We start from the raw sequence: 16,835 nt of genomic DNA, 5'->3' as shown, positions 1-16,835 counted from the left end.
TATATATATATAAATTAAATATTGCACATTTAATCAATTTTGCACGAGTTAAACACATGTTTGGAAAAAAAATATTACAGAATTCCTTCATTAAAGATCAGCTGCATGAAAGGACAGCTGACCTGAAGCATAGATTGTCAGTGACTGAATTACACATGCAGTCTTTCAAAACATGTAAGGGACCTTTATGGGTGAATCATGTAGGCATCTGCTCTGCATATTTGTATAAAATAAAAGATAAAAAAAAAACTGTGTTCTAAAACACAAATCTACAGTCTGAAAATGTTTGGATCAGTTTTGTTTGTTAAATGTAATCATTTTTGCTCCTCCACTTGCACTCTTTCTATCAGCTCCCTATGACCAGATATCCCAGTTAGAGTCTTTAATACTGGTTCGTAAATGTGACGGTAGGACAGAGATTGATTTTTTTTCTTTCAGTTTGTCCCAAAAAAGGGTGGAACATGAATAATGGGTATAACCTTATAAAACTTGCACACTTACCGTTTGTTTTTGTTTTTTTTTGCTCCTTTCACAGGCTCTTTATCCTCACAGCTTTATTATCATTGCAAGATGTTTAGATGTAGTATGTGTGAACACACTAGATTGCAATGCTGAAAACATGTCCTGAATGCAACAGTTTTCATAAATGGTCTGATTTCTTCACACAAGTAAAATGCGACACACGCTGTTCTTACCGTTTCTCATGTCTTGGCTTCATTTTGCAATCATTGTCCAGAGGATTTTCGCCCAACAAAACACCCACAAAGTTAAGGGACAGTGAATGGGTGGTCCACAAAATATAAGAACTTTCATCCATTTATTTGGCAGGGACAACGCACATTACGTAATATTTCAGCAAATGTGCCGGAATTAGCCAAACGGCTATTTTTCACATGAACTTAAGTTGAGAAATTGGGTTTCTGCCATGAGGTTACTTTGTTGATGGAGCGTTAAAGTCCAGGCACATTGTGCTATTTAGTGTTGCTCCATCGATATTAACTGTAAACATTTGCCTTTTTAAACCTTACGTTATGTTGAGTGAGTCACTGCACCTTGTAAAGTGAGAGTTTTCAGTCTTGTGGCAGTCAGTTCAACGTTTGGTTTTTCAGTGTGATTTGGTAGAAGCATCCAAAGGAACCAGTTTGATTCACCTTTGATTGTGTTTACAGGTGAATTTGGAGCAAAGAATAAAATATTAACCTCTGTAGGTCATCATATAAATTAGCTCACTATTCCCAGTTAGTTCGTTTTTATTTTTTACTTTGATCTGAACTTTTTTTTTCCTTCCCACCTTCTTCCTTCCTCTATCACAAGCCATTACATGCCCATGCCCTCTTGAACTTTTTTCAGCGCTCTGAAAATTCAGCGCTCACACCCCTTCTGACCGTGAGACCGACAATTGGTTCAAAGGGGCCGCCGGCCGTCGACTACAAAGCTAGAGTTTATCGACGAGTTATGCGTCAGTAAACTTAGCGGCCAACAGGAGTTTACTGAAACATTAAAGAGCTTATCAGCAATTACAGGCATATTTTTCAATCATTACCACAGCTCCGAGACGGCTTGCCCTGTCCTTAAACTAATCCAGGTAAGCTCTTGTGCTCTTTGTATGCCCCGGTGCAATATTCACCCTTCAGGTCACAGATTCCCGCTGATTTCCTTAACACGGCGATAAGATATTTCACACTGCTGTCGAGTGATTAGGGAGCACATTTCTGGAGCTTCTCCAGTTTGTCATGCTGAAAACGTTTGCTGCTTCTCCAGATGATTTGATTCTCAGTCACTGGTACTCTCCAGGTGTGACGATTTTGCCACGATTCAGTCAGCGTTGATGGTATGTGTGTGCGTGGGCGTGTTTGAGCGTGTTCCTGTGTCATCTTGTGACACACACACACACACAACAAAGCTTTCAGGGACATTGTGGATGGGCACCACCTTTCCCACCAGGCCTTGAGAGCGGCCCGGTGGCCGAGGCTGTGATAAATGATCCGGGTGTACAATGAGCTTTCTGTGAAGTGAAAATCAGCTCTCCCTCCCAGTGGTAATTAGACTAATTCCCACAATGTCTAATGCATGTGATAAATCAGCTTGCTTCTGCCAGACCTTGAGACCAAAATTAGTGTTGTCTCATTAGGGAGATAAAGGTAATTTATTAGAGTTTTACTTCTCTTTTCAGGCTCTGTACCTTGTCCCCATCATTTATTAACCAATATTGAGCTTTGCCATATGACATTTAGCCCACTGGACATGAATCTCTTTCTGTCTGACTTTGCTACTTTGGCCCTTTCTGATTCCCCTCCCCACTCCGCCCCATCTCACTCCTCCCATCCCCATCAGGTGTGAATAAGCACTTTCATCAGAGATAATGAAGCTGTATACTCGGTCTGGAAACTGTGCTTGAGCTGATTATCTTCACGTAGTTGGATGTTTACCTTCACGGTTGCCCAGGCGACCCGACCAAATAAAACAATAAAAACAGAGGTGCTTACAGACACTACACAATGAAAGCCAAATCTGTCTAGAAACGAGACGGTTGATTGATAAATGCGAAGGCTTATTGCAGACAAGAAAGTTCTTCCTGCATGTGGCTGAAGTGAAAGGGTTTACTTACTAATAAATAAATAAGTACACATATATAACCTAGATTGTGCAAACTCTCTTTGCTGTGCATCACAGCTAAAGTGCATCCAAGTCCACAAGGCAACAAAACTTTAGACAATTTGGCTGCTTGACTGTTTTTTAATGCACAAAATTTCATAGAAAAAAGATCTAAAGCCGGAAGCTTCACCTTTTTATTGTTCTGACTCTAGAAATTCTATAGATGATTCAATTCTGTTCCAGTCATCGTAAAAACAAAGTTTGAGCTCCTTCGAGTATTGGCTCACCAGGACCTTGTGATGTCTTAAGATGAAGAAGAAGAAGCTGAGGTGACCCAGGAAACAAAACTGAACAGAAAGAATCGATGACTCTGTACACAGATTCTGCCCTGATAGGAATTGAATTGAATGCTTGGGCTTTTTAAGTGGGGGTTTTGTTGAGAGTTTATAAACGGTAATCATCTTACCTTCTGTAAGTAACTCTGTGTGTGATTGTTTTGCCCTTTATGAAACAGAGATTGGCTTTTAAGCTAATAAATTGGCTGGCTTTGCTAAGAGTTTTGTGTCAAAGCGAATTATGCCATTGAAAAATAACTTAAACCAATCAAATTACACCCAGACTGTTTTTCCTACACATTTTAAGAGCATTTTAAAATCACTGACACTCTTCTCTGTGGGACTAAAACATTATGAGATATGATATACAGTGAGTTTCAGTTTTGGAAAATAAGTGCTTGATATGTAAGTGAAAACATGGACTACCAGATTGTTTTGTTTCTTTTAAAACCCCCACAAAAAGGATTAAACAGTTTTGACCTTTCAGAAGTCTCTGCTAGAAAGATATTAGCTGGTAGGGAAAAGGAACCTGAAGATCAAAATTAGAACAACTCCAAAACCAAACTGTGGTATTTAGTATTTCTATGCTCAAAATTAAATAAAACAAGTTTAAAGGTTTACGAAGTAATATTTGAATGAACCATGGCGGAGCTGGGATTTTTTTGAGATGACTCAAACTCTCTTGGCCAATCCGACTGGTCGTTAGTCTGTTGACACACAGTGAAGATGCTGGCAGATTCATTTACTGTAGGTAAGTTATTAACTACTCAAAGCGTCGCAGCAGAACTCTACTACCAAAACAACAAACCGTCCCTTTAAGATCATTTGTAGCAGTGCTGCGTTGCCACTGTACTTATGAAAACATTGATTTGAGCTCTGCTGTTTGTACAGATGTTGTGTTGTTTGGAGCAGGTCAGAGGCATTTCAGAAAAGTTTAAAAGTTACACCTCAGAGCACATTAGTCTCAGGTAACATGTGCAACGTTAACATTTATGATAGAATAAAACACAAACTCATATAAATTAGATAGTGGAGGGATTTCGATTTGGACTGCTTTGTGAGGGTAGTTGCATTTGTTTTTTTAATGTTTAAATCATGGGAACTTTCTGTTATACTTGTACCTTTCCTGGCTTTTAAGTTAAGTTAAATCAACCCCCCCGACCCCTCCCCAAAAAAACAAACAAACAAACAAAAAAACAAACATAAATAAAACCAGCATTGCTGTTTTCACTTATCTTATCTCAACAACTCTGTTAGATCATTCTTGTTAGATCTGAGCTTATTAATGACGACATAAGAAAGTTTTCACAACTGAGACTCCATGATAGATTCAGAACAAATACACCTGCCCTGGTCTAATGCAGGGAAACTTTCCAACTCTTCAGTCTGCTTCCCAGATCACCGGTTTCACTTTTAGAGGTCCAACCGTGGAAACAAAAGCTCCTTTTCAACAGCATCCAGACCAGTGTGACTTTTATTATCATTTAATGGGTCCATCTATTTAACAGCCCAGAGTTTTACAGTCAGTCATACAAGTGCCCCATTGTGCATAGATACGGGAGATAGGAGGTAAATATGCTTTATCAGCCACAACAAGGCATCATTACTTTCACCCTCCTATCTCGCCGTTCCTCTTCATCACACATTATCTGGCCACTTATGAGGATATTCAGAGTCATCAAGAGCTTTGAAGATTTCCGTCAGTTGGGTGTTTATAGTTCTCTCCCAGTTCCTCCTCTTTACAGATAAGCTTAGCTTCAACTCTGCAGCGTGTTATAAATCCAGCCTCTCTTTCCCTCCAGCCGAGAGCCAAACTTCTTTGTCAGAAATCACATTTAAAATCAGCAAATAGTCGGCACTTTGTGCACACGCTGGTCAAAGCGAGCCTTCTGGCACGCTGCAGAAATCACCTGCTGCCATTCACACTCACGAGAAATAAATATCCCATTGGTTCAATTTGTCTGGCAATCAAAGGTTAGAGAGAAGGAAAGGACAAACACAGGATAAAATACCAAGATTTTAATGGAATTTAGTGACTATTCTCATTTTGAGAAATAATATTTGCGTGAAAAACCTTTGAGCGGATTTCGATCTGTCGCCACTTTGGTCCAAACTGTACTACTTCTCCAGTACGACTGATAGCCTGCCACCATAAGCGTACTCTACACTGCAGAACAAGACATAATAAATCCGCTAGCTGAAGTCTCAGGTGTTGGACACAGCGTGACTTTGAGCTGAAGACAAATGTCTCACTGGCAGCTTCATCCGTGCTCAATAACAGCCTGTGTGGGTTATTGAGCAGCTAATTCCTCAGGGAGGGTGGAGTCATTCCCCAGCTTGGCACATCTGGTACGTTTCCCAAAACTCAACACGTCAGTGTGCCCGAACGCAAACAGGGAATCACAAACACTGCTAATCTACTGTGAATATTTAGACAGACGTGAATGTCAATAGGCTGTGCATGTGTAAATATGGCTGGTGTACTAAGTACTTTACAAAAACAAGGTATGAAAATGATAAGTGAAGATTCATTTAAGAGATGTTGTTTGGAAAATTTGGTTCTAAATATGCCAACATATCCATGTGGTGGCAAACTAAATTAAAACTATTTTAAGTTAAGCTTTGGCAACGTCACAAAAGGCTCCAATTTAAAAAGAAAATAACTGAAAAATGTATTTTGTTTGTAAAAAGCATTGAACATTTGATTAAAAAGCTTGAACAATAACTTAAAGTTGCATTTGAAATTATTCATTTCGAAAATATCTGAGCGGAAACCTTTTGTTTCTATGGTTTTGAAGAATATTACTTAAAATTGAGAAGACTGAAGTTTGTCAGCTTATTTGATAGCTTCCAGGATCATTTTTATTTTTTAGTGACAGACAAAACAATGATGAATTAAGCAGACCATGTGTTGTTTATTAGGAGCAGCAGCCTATAGAAACCAATTAGGACACCGCAAGAGGCGATTGCGTTTGTTGCCCTTTTGACCCTTTTAGCAGCAAACACAACAAACATCAGAAACACAGAAAAGGTACAAAACATGAAATACTCAAAACTAAACAAATCAAGATACTCACTACTGATTTGCACCTGTGTGGAGAATTTTTTGATTCTATTTATGCAATTTCCAATTTGTATTTAAGTTGTACTATAACAGGGTTAAACTATTAATATTTGTTCAAGGTGAAATAATTATTTTGGCACTTCTTTACCATATCATTTAAAGCACTTACATGGTTCACACTTTGTCAAACCTCTCTAAATGTTTTCATCAATTCACCGTCATAAAAAAAATAAAAAAAAGGGCACAACGCTGTGATTTACATCTGACCTAATTTCATCTATCGACAAATCTCAACTGGCCTTCGTTACTACTTATTGATGAAATACTGACTCAAAGGTTCGTTCCAGTGTTTGGACTATTGACGACCTCCTAACAGTGATTACTCAGTGGAGGTGGCACAACTAGCAATAATAGAAAGAAGTTAATTTGCTTAAAAGATTAGCCTCATGTGCAATTAAGTGGGAATTTGAATTTATGTAATTCTGCTCCAAACCCTTATACAGCATTTTACCAGGAACAGAAATATGGCATATTATTAAGATATGTGAACATTTCTGAAAGCTATTTGTAACAGTTCTACACAGATTAAACATTCAGATACGTCTTTTTAGCGAATCAGAGTCTGATTTACAGCAGTCTTTGAAGGTGTTGAAAACAAGAAACATCTCATTTCCTCTCCATTTTTAATGTGTGTGAGGCATAAATATCCTGTTTCAAAGGGGTTAGGTTACTCTGAGATAACTCTGGAGTTATTCTGTTATTCGATAGACTTCTGCTGTAGGAGGAAAACCTGACCATGTTTCCTCACTCTCCATATTTTATTATCTTTTATTCTTCAATTTGCATTATTCTCCGCTGTCGCTACGTGTTCGTCAAGGAGGAGTGAACGCTCGATGCAAGCTGCAGGGTTTCCTTAGATAGAAAACTTTCTTTTATTACAGATATGAGTAATGCACCAAAATCATGGAATGAAAAGCTTTAACTTTCTTTTCTTTATCCTGGGTGTGTTTTAGGAGTATTTGGAATAAAGAAAGGGGATAAAATTAGGATCTTTGTTTCCCAAACCTTTAACTTTTTATTTATCCAAACAGAAACTTTGATTAACTTCGTTAGTGGTACAATCATCCCCACTATTTTTTTTTTATTAATCACTAAATGCATGTGGACTCAGAAAGCCTAAATATCTTTCTAAAAGGCTTTTCATGATTTTGAAGTATGACTGCTAAGAATTTTTCAAGAAATACGGATATTCAAAGAGGCTATTTTGTGTCTTTGGTTATGGTTTGTTTCCAAAATTCTGTATGTCCCAAATCTTATCAACCTATTGCTTTTCAATGTGCACAGAAAAAAAACCCAACATTTTGATAAAAAAAAATAATAATGCTTGTTCCACCTTTGAGTAAACGTCTTCTGGAGCTCTTCTAAGCATAAATTAAACTCAAAACTTGTGCAAACTCACAAGTAAGAGATGCGACTTCATGGGAGCAGAAACAGGTGTGCTGCCTGGTTAGGAACCTGGTTAGGATTTTACAATATGGTGTTTGGTGCATGAATCCATAAAAAAATGTGGCCTCATATTGTTTCGGTACAGATAGTTTATTAGAATTATTCAGGCCTCAGTCCTTTCCTCCAGGAAGAAGTGTGTGTGTGCATGTATGTGTATGTGTGTGTGTGTGTGTGTGTTGGTATTGTGTAGCTGATCCCATTTATCAGACTGGTTAACCCTTGGCAGCAAGTAGTAATTCGGAGCAGGACACTGGAGAGGGGGATGCAGGCACTTGCTCTAATTAAATCCCCCCACCGTCTACCCGCCCATACCAACACAGACAATCTCCCCTCCTCTGGCAGGGGGAAACAACTGACCTCCCGACCTCCGTCCCCCCCACCTCCCTGCTGCTCTCATCTCCCACCTCAGCTCCCCAAAACTGCAGAGACAAGTGGAGACGGTTCAGGTCTAATCAGAGCTGACACTCAGTGTCGCTGACATGGATAATAAATAATACATTTCAATTAAATGACCAGTTTTATATGAAGGATTGTCCTTGGAACTTGGTGCAGCGCAACGACGCATGCAAAGGCATATTTATGCAAAAGTCATCTCAACTGCAAGAACGTTTAATGGGAACATCCTTATATATTTATAGTAACGGTGGTCGCAAGGCAACAAGCTGAGGAGTTCGAAACTCAAAGAACAGCGGTTGTTCTTATCATGATTATACACAGTAACTGTTTAAGGTTTCTTTCTGCACTGTGTTTGTCTGTAATGACAATGTTTGCTTTCCCAGGCCTGCTCAGGTAATCAACAAATGATGATGATGATGCTTTTGCCCTTTCTGTTTGTCGTTACAGTGTTGTTGACCGTTTCTAATCCATCCCGTTTTTTTGCATTTCTTTTATTTAGTTTTTTTATTTTTGTCACATATGATCGTACCGCTGACTCAAAACAAATGTATCCCTCCTCTGCTTTCCAAAGTGACGACGGCAAATAAAAATGACATTAATGTGAAAAGGTGTTTGCGCTGGTTTCTGGCTTTCGTGCAGCACGCAGGGTTCAAAAGCAGGTTAAGAGCGGGCCCATCTGTCCGGGTGACAGCATCAAAGGAACTGGCACCGTTCACATGGAGCGAGGCGTTCCCCGGGCCGCTTGTTTGGGAAAGTTACACATGAACTCATGTTTATATGAGCGTGCCAGTACCTGGACCAGAGATTGTATGGAAAGACGCATTAATTACAAAACTGCCTCCAGCTTTAACTAAAGAAAATCGACAATGGCAATGACTCAATACGCAGCATGAAATGTTTCTAATCTGAAAATAGAATATCAACAAATACGTAAAGTTGATATTTTAACAGTTTATTTTTTTTGGAGGTTCGTATTTTTCCGGACAAACTTGAGTTAGAGATTAATTAAATTCTCATTTTGTATTCAGGAATCGATTAAATTTGATTTGAAAAAAAACAAAACAAAACAAAACAAAACAAAAAAAAATTAAACTGAAAGGTGTTTTAATTTTGAACATTTAAATGTATTTTATTTGTTGGGAGAAATAGTCCTTCCAACTACGTGAAACCTGAGGAAGAAATTTGTCGCTGTGGGATTGTAAGTTAACTTCTCTTCACCCAGATACCAAATAAGAAGAAAACATGTTGGCTGGCAAAAAGTGTGGGCCTTTGAAAAACTGTCAAACTGAAAACATACAGTATTCTGAGCTACTAATATTTACAAACGTTTCCATTTTCTAAATTAATTTGTTCGCATTGTTAAACACCAGTGGGTTTTACAAGCCCAGTGACAGAACTGTATGAAAAAAACAAACAAAACAAACATCTGGTATTGACTCTTTGTATATTCTTTTTCAATGCTAAAAATGCTCAAGATATGTCAAAACGCAAAATGCAGAATCATTAGTCATCTAACTAACATGGATGGTGGGAAGAAGTCAGAGGACGTGTACAGGGCGGTGACTGCATGGAAACTCCACACAAAAGGCCCCAGTTGGAACTTGAATTGACTCCACATCCACAAAAACATAACATTGATACAGTCCGATCAGCAATTTGAACAATTTTCAATAATGTCATCAGGTTGCAGCCTTTAAAATTCTCAGTTTTAAAGTATCTAAGATATATTTTTTGGAGAGAAGCTGTTGGGTTTACTTATGCTGCAGAATAATATGTAAACCAGATTACATGGTGCACATTACAGCAGGAGGATTCAACTTTTGGCACATTTTGGAATTACAATATCAAATCTAACAAGATTCAAACAGATTTTTATTTTAAAGCTAACATACCCAGTAAGGTAAATTGTAGATTTTTTGAGAAAACTAATTAAAAATAGTCATTTGTCTTCTACACCAATTCTTGAACAAAAACAGTCAAATAGCAACAATAAAACAACAAGTTAATAATCAATCAGTAGAATTCCAATAAAATCATAATTTACATGCAGGGTACCAAACTGAAATTTTCAAGAACATTTTTTTGTTCCTGAAGGCAACCAAGAGGAGAAGGTTTTGGTGATGCTGATGTAAAACAGCTATATATCTGTACTGTAGCTCTCTGTCACTTAAAGTTGGGTGTACAATTGATTGACAAACTGACAGAAGTATTTTGCCTCTGTTTGGTGTTAATACGCCCATCTTGCACCAGGTTACGGGGCACAAAACCTGTTTTCTTCCTTAACAGGTTGGCGGGACATTTCAATGACATTAATACTTTTGGGGCTCCACAATTTGCTTCCTGATATCTTAGCTGATTTCTTTTAATTTCCCCTTGATGCCACGCAAGGAAGCAGCACATTTGAACTGCTGCCTTAGAGTTCATCACAGGTGCAGCTTCATTTAACCCAAAAGTTAACCAAACCTAAATTATCCAGTCACTAGCTTAAAAACCATGATGACATCATTTGTGTTTTCCAAACTTGTCTACAGCCATACTACTACTTAGTGCATGGATTCTCATCGTTCTGGCATTTGGTGAATTAAAAAGTATCTCGATCATTTTGACCAACAGGAGGGTCTGACTTAAAAATCAGACAGTGTGAATAAAAAGCTGTGTGTAAATATTTTGTTTCGACTACGTTCACCACAATTCTTCGGGGTTACTTGACGGTCACTACATGGGAAAAGAGATGAAATCCCCCATCAGAGAGCAACTTCAGTTACTAAATATGATAATAATAAACTTGAATGAACCGGATGTTGACAAACCTTTCCAGATGTTGCCGGTCTCCTTGTGCTGCTGCTGACAAACGGAGGTCAAGCTATTCACCAGATTTGTATTCTATTTACATAAAAACTGGAGAGACGCGGGTGGGCGTGCGTCTGCATGCATGCATGGATACCGAGGGTCAAGTCAACATCTCATTTATATAATGGCTTCACGTTTATCGCACCCGGCCGTGACTGACAGGTGGAAATGACATCACTAAAAAATGTTTTTGGTTGTTGTCCTTCTTTCAGCACAGTAATACTCGCTAATGCAGATTCCACCAACAAGCTGTTTTCTACACTCATCTGCAGGATCTTTAATCCACCTTCTCAAACACACACACACACACGCACCACGCACGCACAATTTAATCCCCCCTCTCACTTCATTTTACTGTCCCCGCCACCTCACTGTGTCACCGGGATATCCAATTAGCATAATTGAGCCAGGTCAGATGATAAAGAGACCTATAACAATCAGTGGAGGTGAAATAAAAAACAGCTCCTGGTTATTACTTCTTGTCCTCATCCCGCGTTTCACCGCCCAAATTCAGCCCCGTCCCCCTACCCCCTCCCTCAACACACTCCAGTTTAACAGACTGGGACTGCTGTGTTTATTTATTTAAGAAAAAGCTTTGACATCTCAGATAGCGGGGAGGAAGAAGAAGAAGGAGGAGGCAGAGGAGGAAGAGGAGGTGGTTTCGGCCGTACAAGAGCTGAAATAGATGAGATGAGACTGGCTGCCACTCCTCTCATCAGCGTGACACAGCTGTCACAGCCCTATTTCAGGAAAATTAAACAGCCTTACGGTAAACGGGCCGTACCATGGGAGGAGGGGCTCAAGGGGAGTGGGTGAAGATGAATAAACTTGAAGTATGCAGGTAGGCTCTACCCCTCTCTCCTCCTTCTCCTCCTCCAACTTGTTCCTCCAAGCACCATGCTCGCCTTTTGACATGATAATGGCTCCAAATTGATGAAGCCACTTCACTCATTCAGTGACAACGCCACCAGCAAGGGGACATAAAGGCTTTCCCCCGCAGCCCCTCATCCATCACTCCAGCGAGGATCTCCCTCCTGCCTGCCTGGCGCTGGACGGCCAGGAACTTGTTTAATCAACTAATTTGGCCTCCTCTGGTCACCCTTAAAGACCGTGCCACCTCTGGATTATCTTGTCGTTTCACCCTCTTAATCAGCGCTGATTAACTGCTCATCAAACTATTAGCTTCTCCTTTGCTTTGCTGAGCTTAGCAAAGGTTAAAAGCCTGTAATTAAAAATTATCTGCCGGGCAGCAGTTCTTCTCTTTAATTGGCAAAAGATAATGTGCATCAGTGGTATATATTTTTAAATGAGCAGAAGAGCACAAGCGTAAATTGAAAAAAAAAAAAAAGAAATCTCACAGCCACAGCTCGGATAAATGAGTTTCGGTTTAAAAAAAGAAAAAAAAAAAAAGTTTAGTCGTCTTTTACTTCTTATTTTTTGTGAAAAGATCTGGGCTGGATTTACGATAACATGGGTTCACTGGTCTTCAATCAGTTCTGGTGCCTTATCCTATCAGCAAAAGTTTATTTTATGAATGACATTTACAATGGCTTTATAGTTAGATTCACACCAACTTTAATGTTTTTTTACACCTTGTTCACACCAACATGTTTTGGAAACAAGGTTTTATTGGTGCATTTTTAAAATGAGCTTACAGCATCATTTCTAGGTGTGTCTTCATCCATACAATAAGAAAAGACCTAAAATGTCATGGTAACTGTCCCAGGTGATGCAACACAGTCACTGAAATAAAATATAACAAAGTGGACTTGGTGCCTGCACGTGTAATGCCTCAGGGTCGGGTGTTAGGTCAGAGGTTGACATCACTGCTTCTAAATTTATTATTGGTGCAAAAAAGAAATACAAAATTGAGATTTAACTTGTTTTTTCAAACTGGTCATTTATTTAAAAATGAATAAAGAAATATAGGCCCCAAGACAAAACGGCCACTACCTTGGTTAAGCTCTTAAGGATGTTCTGCAGATCAGCATGTGCGCTGCCATTAAAATTCAGTCAAAAAATACATCATAAGGAGACAGACGGGTCACTCAAGCAGAAATTCTTGCAGAATGTGTAAGTAGCCCATTTTTATAATATATGGTTCACTTATTAAGATGTGTTAAAGTGTTGGGTATAAATGTGTCACAGAGGCCAGATTTTCCAAGTCGTGTTATACAAACACATATAACAAGAGAACGAAGCAATTGTGTAATACATAAAAAGCAACTTAATAGATATATGCTGCTGCTGCCACCACACACACACAATAAGAAGAAGAGGTTAGAAGAAATCCTGTGCGTTCACTGTTACATCTGTGCAGATGAATGTAAGGTTATAATGTAAAAAACAACAACAATCGACTGAGTCACACATGATTCAAACGCCTTGATTTCATTTGCACCATTCTTCCATTTTCACCCATCTGCTGCATGCCGCATGCTTGAACAACTTCTATTAACGTGTCGATTTGAAAACTGACAAATCAATTAAGGTTCCTCTGAGGAAGTAGTTAATTCTATCAATTGTTGTGGAGATTCAATGCAAAATGTATGTGTGTCCCTTTCGTATTCAGTTTCTTTACTGTGATACCACTGTGAAGGCTTGTGTCGCTGCAATCTCTTTAATTTCAAACTAACTTGCCTTGCATTTTGTATTTTCCAAGGTTATAACACATTTCTTGAACTATTAGGCTCTTGCCAAAAATGTCAAACTCACTATTTTTAGACGTTAAGGTTTTAAAAATCAGTAAAAATAAATATTCATGTTTTAAACTAGTTTAAGACTCGCAATATGTCACTATTTTAAGCATTGGCAAAAGTGTAGAAAAACAAGATTTTGCCTTTCATGGTGGCCTGCGTCTATTTTAATGCTGCAACTCCTTTTTTTTCTTTCTTTTTTTTAGCTTCCTGTTTAAAGCCATTTCCTTGCATCTTTGCATCAATCAGGCAGCAGATGGAGAGAGCCTGTAAAAGAATCTACAACAACCAACCTGGACTACCTGTACTGACCTTATGTGGCAAATAAAAAACTATCGATCCTCCTCTCCCCCAACTCCCACTTTAAAAGACTTATTGTGGAGCTCCATTCCATCTAATCACTTGGCAAAAGAGTCCAGGGTCTATATAAAGAATGAATAAATAAATAAATGAGAAAAAATTCCTGGGCCAACGTGTTGCTCTCACCTTTGTAGATGAAATTACCCGAAAAGCTGTTACAAATCAATATAATCAATGCAATCAGCTAACTGACACAGGCAATCTCCTGCCAGTAAGTAAAAATACCCCCGATGGAGATCTTTCAATATCTAGTGCCATAATTGCCCCCCGGGGCGACGTTAGGTGTAGCGTTTTGTACACTTAATTAAATTAGTGAGCTCTGCGGACGGGGTGGGTGGCCAGCCTCGCCGAGAACGGATAGGCCTGGCCTGGTGCCAGTAATTAAGGCAATACCTTTCTTGATTACGCCAATCCCCCTTAATGAACTCATTATGCATTTTAACCCAAACACTCCCGTGAATTAATGAGCGCGCAGAAAGCTCCTGGATGGAAAAACCGCCCTGATCGCAGGCACAAGTCATAACTCATCCACTCAACGGGGCAGACGTAATGTCCATATTTTACTCTTTCGGCTGCAGCCAAGACCAATTTGGACTCAAGTGACAGCAAAAGTTCTGACTCTGGCCACATAAAGCCTTAGAGAAATAAGATCTGCCTGGCAAGTAACAACAGAAATTCACCAGATGACTTTACAAGGTTTTACCGGAATCGTAAAATAATTCTCTGTATTTAGTCGGGCTTGTTTGGCCATTTTTTTATAGACGCGTCCTCATGGCTTCCAAGCGTGCAACATGATTTAGAAGATTTAGACGCACTGCAGGCGAGGAGCAGGTTTGCGCTGACCCATAATGCTTCGCTAATTAAATAATTCACTAATTGATTCATTGCCAAATCAATAAAGACTGCAGATGGTTTAATGTATTGCGAGACCAGTTTGTGCAAGAGGACTTAGGTGAGGCTGCAGATAAAATATATACGGTTTCCTGTAAAAAGACGAGGTGCAACCAGCAGCACTGCCCTATGAATGAATGGGAGCGGTCCTTACAGTTGTCCTTAGGTTCAAAATAATTGACCTTGTGGTTGTGTTGTAGGGCTTCACTCTGACCTTCAGAAGACCATGATTGTCAATTTAGTGAGTGCGAACGTGGGTGCACAGATCACTAGGTAGTCCTAGCTTTGTTTCTGGAAGAAACCAAGAATTATTATTTCAAGCATAATGACTTCTTGGGACATTTGGATACTAAAAGGCATCTAAATTGTAAACACGTGGCAGATTGTGCTCTATTTACGATAGGTCACATTTGCAGGCCTGAACCTGGAAAGGCAGGAATTTTTATTAAATGTAATTGAAGCAAAGGCACAATGTAATATCTCGCTTATTGGAGAGGATGCAACTGTTGTAAATCCACCTGCATGAACAGTTTAATATTTGTCTCCAAGCACGCCGCCAGTACACAGAGGTAGATGAACAGTAAATTCTGCCTTATTGCCAGACGAAGGTGGTATTTAGAAGTCCAAAGCCATATTTAAACTTACTTCGGAGGCTTTGCTTTAGAATCATACAAACTCTCGTTACATCTAGGGTAGCTCACTTTGTATGAAACAGAAGCTATACAGATAATCCTAATAACAGAGTTCTGCATTCCCTGCTGAGATGCACAGAACAAATAAATGTGTGGATAATTTTTGATATAAGAGGAAACAATCAAATGTCAGTACTGTACACCGCTTCTGTTATTAGATAGAAACAACTGAACAGGCAGGAAATCTGTGTGCGATGATGGACTCACACCTGAGCCTTCATTGACACATACGCGCAGTCACAAAGTCAGTCTTCTGTCACCTGAAGAATATTTCCAGGATGAAATGACCAATGTCCGAACAAGATCTAGAAAACTTGACATTGCATTTATCTTTAGTCATATTGACTCCAGCAGTATACCAAAATACGTTTAAGACCTGTTGTATTAATCTTCCACTCAGGTCTTATGATTCAAGTTCTACTCTGCATTCCCAGAATCAGAACCAAACATTGAGAAACAGCAATTCAGCTTGTATGAAGAAACTTCCAGAAAACTGCAAAAATGTTGAAACTCCATGTTCCTCTAAATCAAGGCTTAAAAATTAATTTCTTTAGTATTGTATTTGATTAATAACAGCTGGAATACAAAAAAAAATACAGTCTGTCCTTCGACCTCTCATTGCTTTGCTTCTACAATGTTTTTGCTTATTTGTCGTTTGATTTTCCTTTTACTCATGTAAACCACTTTGAATTGCCTTGTTACTGAAAATGTATCATACATGTATATCTGGTCAAACAATTGTGGCTGAAGTTGGCTAGACAGTGTCGTTCGTGACCTGAACCAATATGGGCTGGAAGGAGGAAACCATTACTCTGAAAACTAACTTTGCATAAAGCAACAAATTTTAGTGCATTTGTGTAACTAGAGTCCACTTTGTTTTTCTTCTACTTTACACATTTGACATTTCAGGAGTCAGGATCAACTTAAATGACACAGGAGTATTCTACAAGATCAACCTAGCGATGCAGCTCATCTCATCTACACATATCATTTCAGTCATTTCTCTTCAAATAGCCAACATGTATATTTTCTGCATGAAGTTTGAACTTTCTGCCTGTGCATGTTCAGGTTTTCTAAGAGGTCTCGAGCATAGAAAAGATTCGAGCATAGGAAAGATTTGAGCATTAATCAAGATTCATTTTTCCTAAGTCTGAATGCAGCTTCTATTCTAACTACATCAACGATTGCTTAAAAGTTTGATTTATGTCTACAATTCAGTTTCAAGACTCTGATTTGTTTTACCATTTAGTTTTCAGTCAAAACATTAAAACAGTGAGACAGAAGCCATCATGCTGTGACATTGTGCTTGCAAACCTTGGTTCCAGGCATTCCTCGTCTCACCTTTACACAACGTATTTCACTGCAACACCACTTTTTGACAGCAGGGGTCTCCACTGGCTTGTGTTTATTAAAGTATAAGCAGAGGAAGGAGCGCTTAGAATAGAGCAAA

This window comes from Poecilia mexicana, unplaced genomic scaffold, assembly GCF_051168715.1.
Source record: "Poecilia mexicana isolate PSO_F unplaced genomic scaffold, ASM5116871v1 scaffold_3, whole genome shotgun sequence".
NCBI classification, from domain to species: domain Eukaryota; kingdom Metazoa; phylum Chordata; class Actinopteri; order Cyprinodontiformes; family Poeciliidae; genus Poecilia; species Poecilia mexicana.
This window is presented reverse-complemented; position numbering follows the sequence as displayed.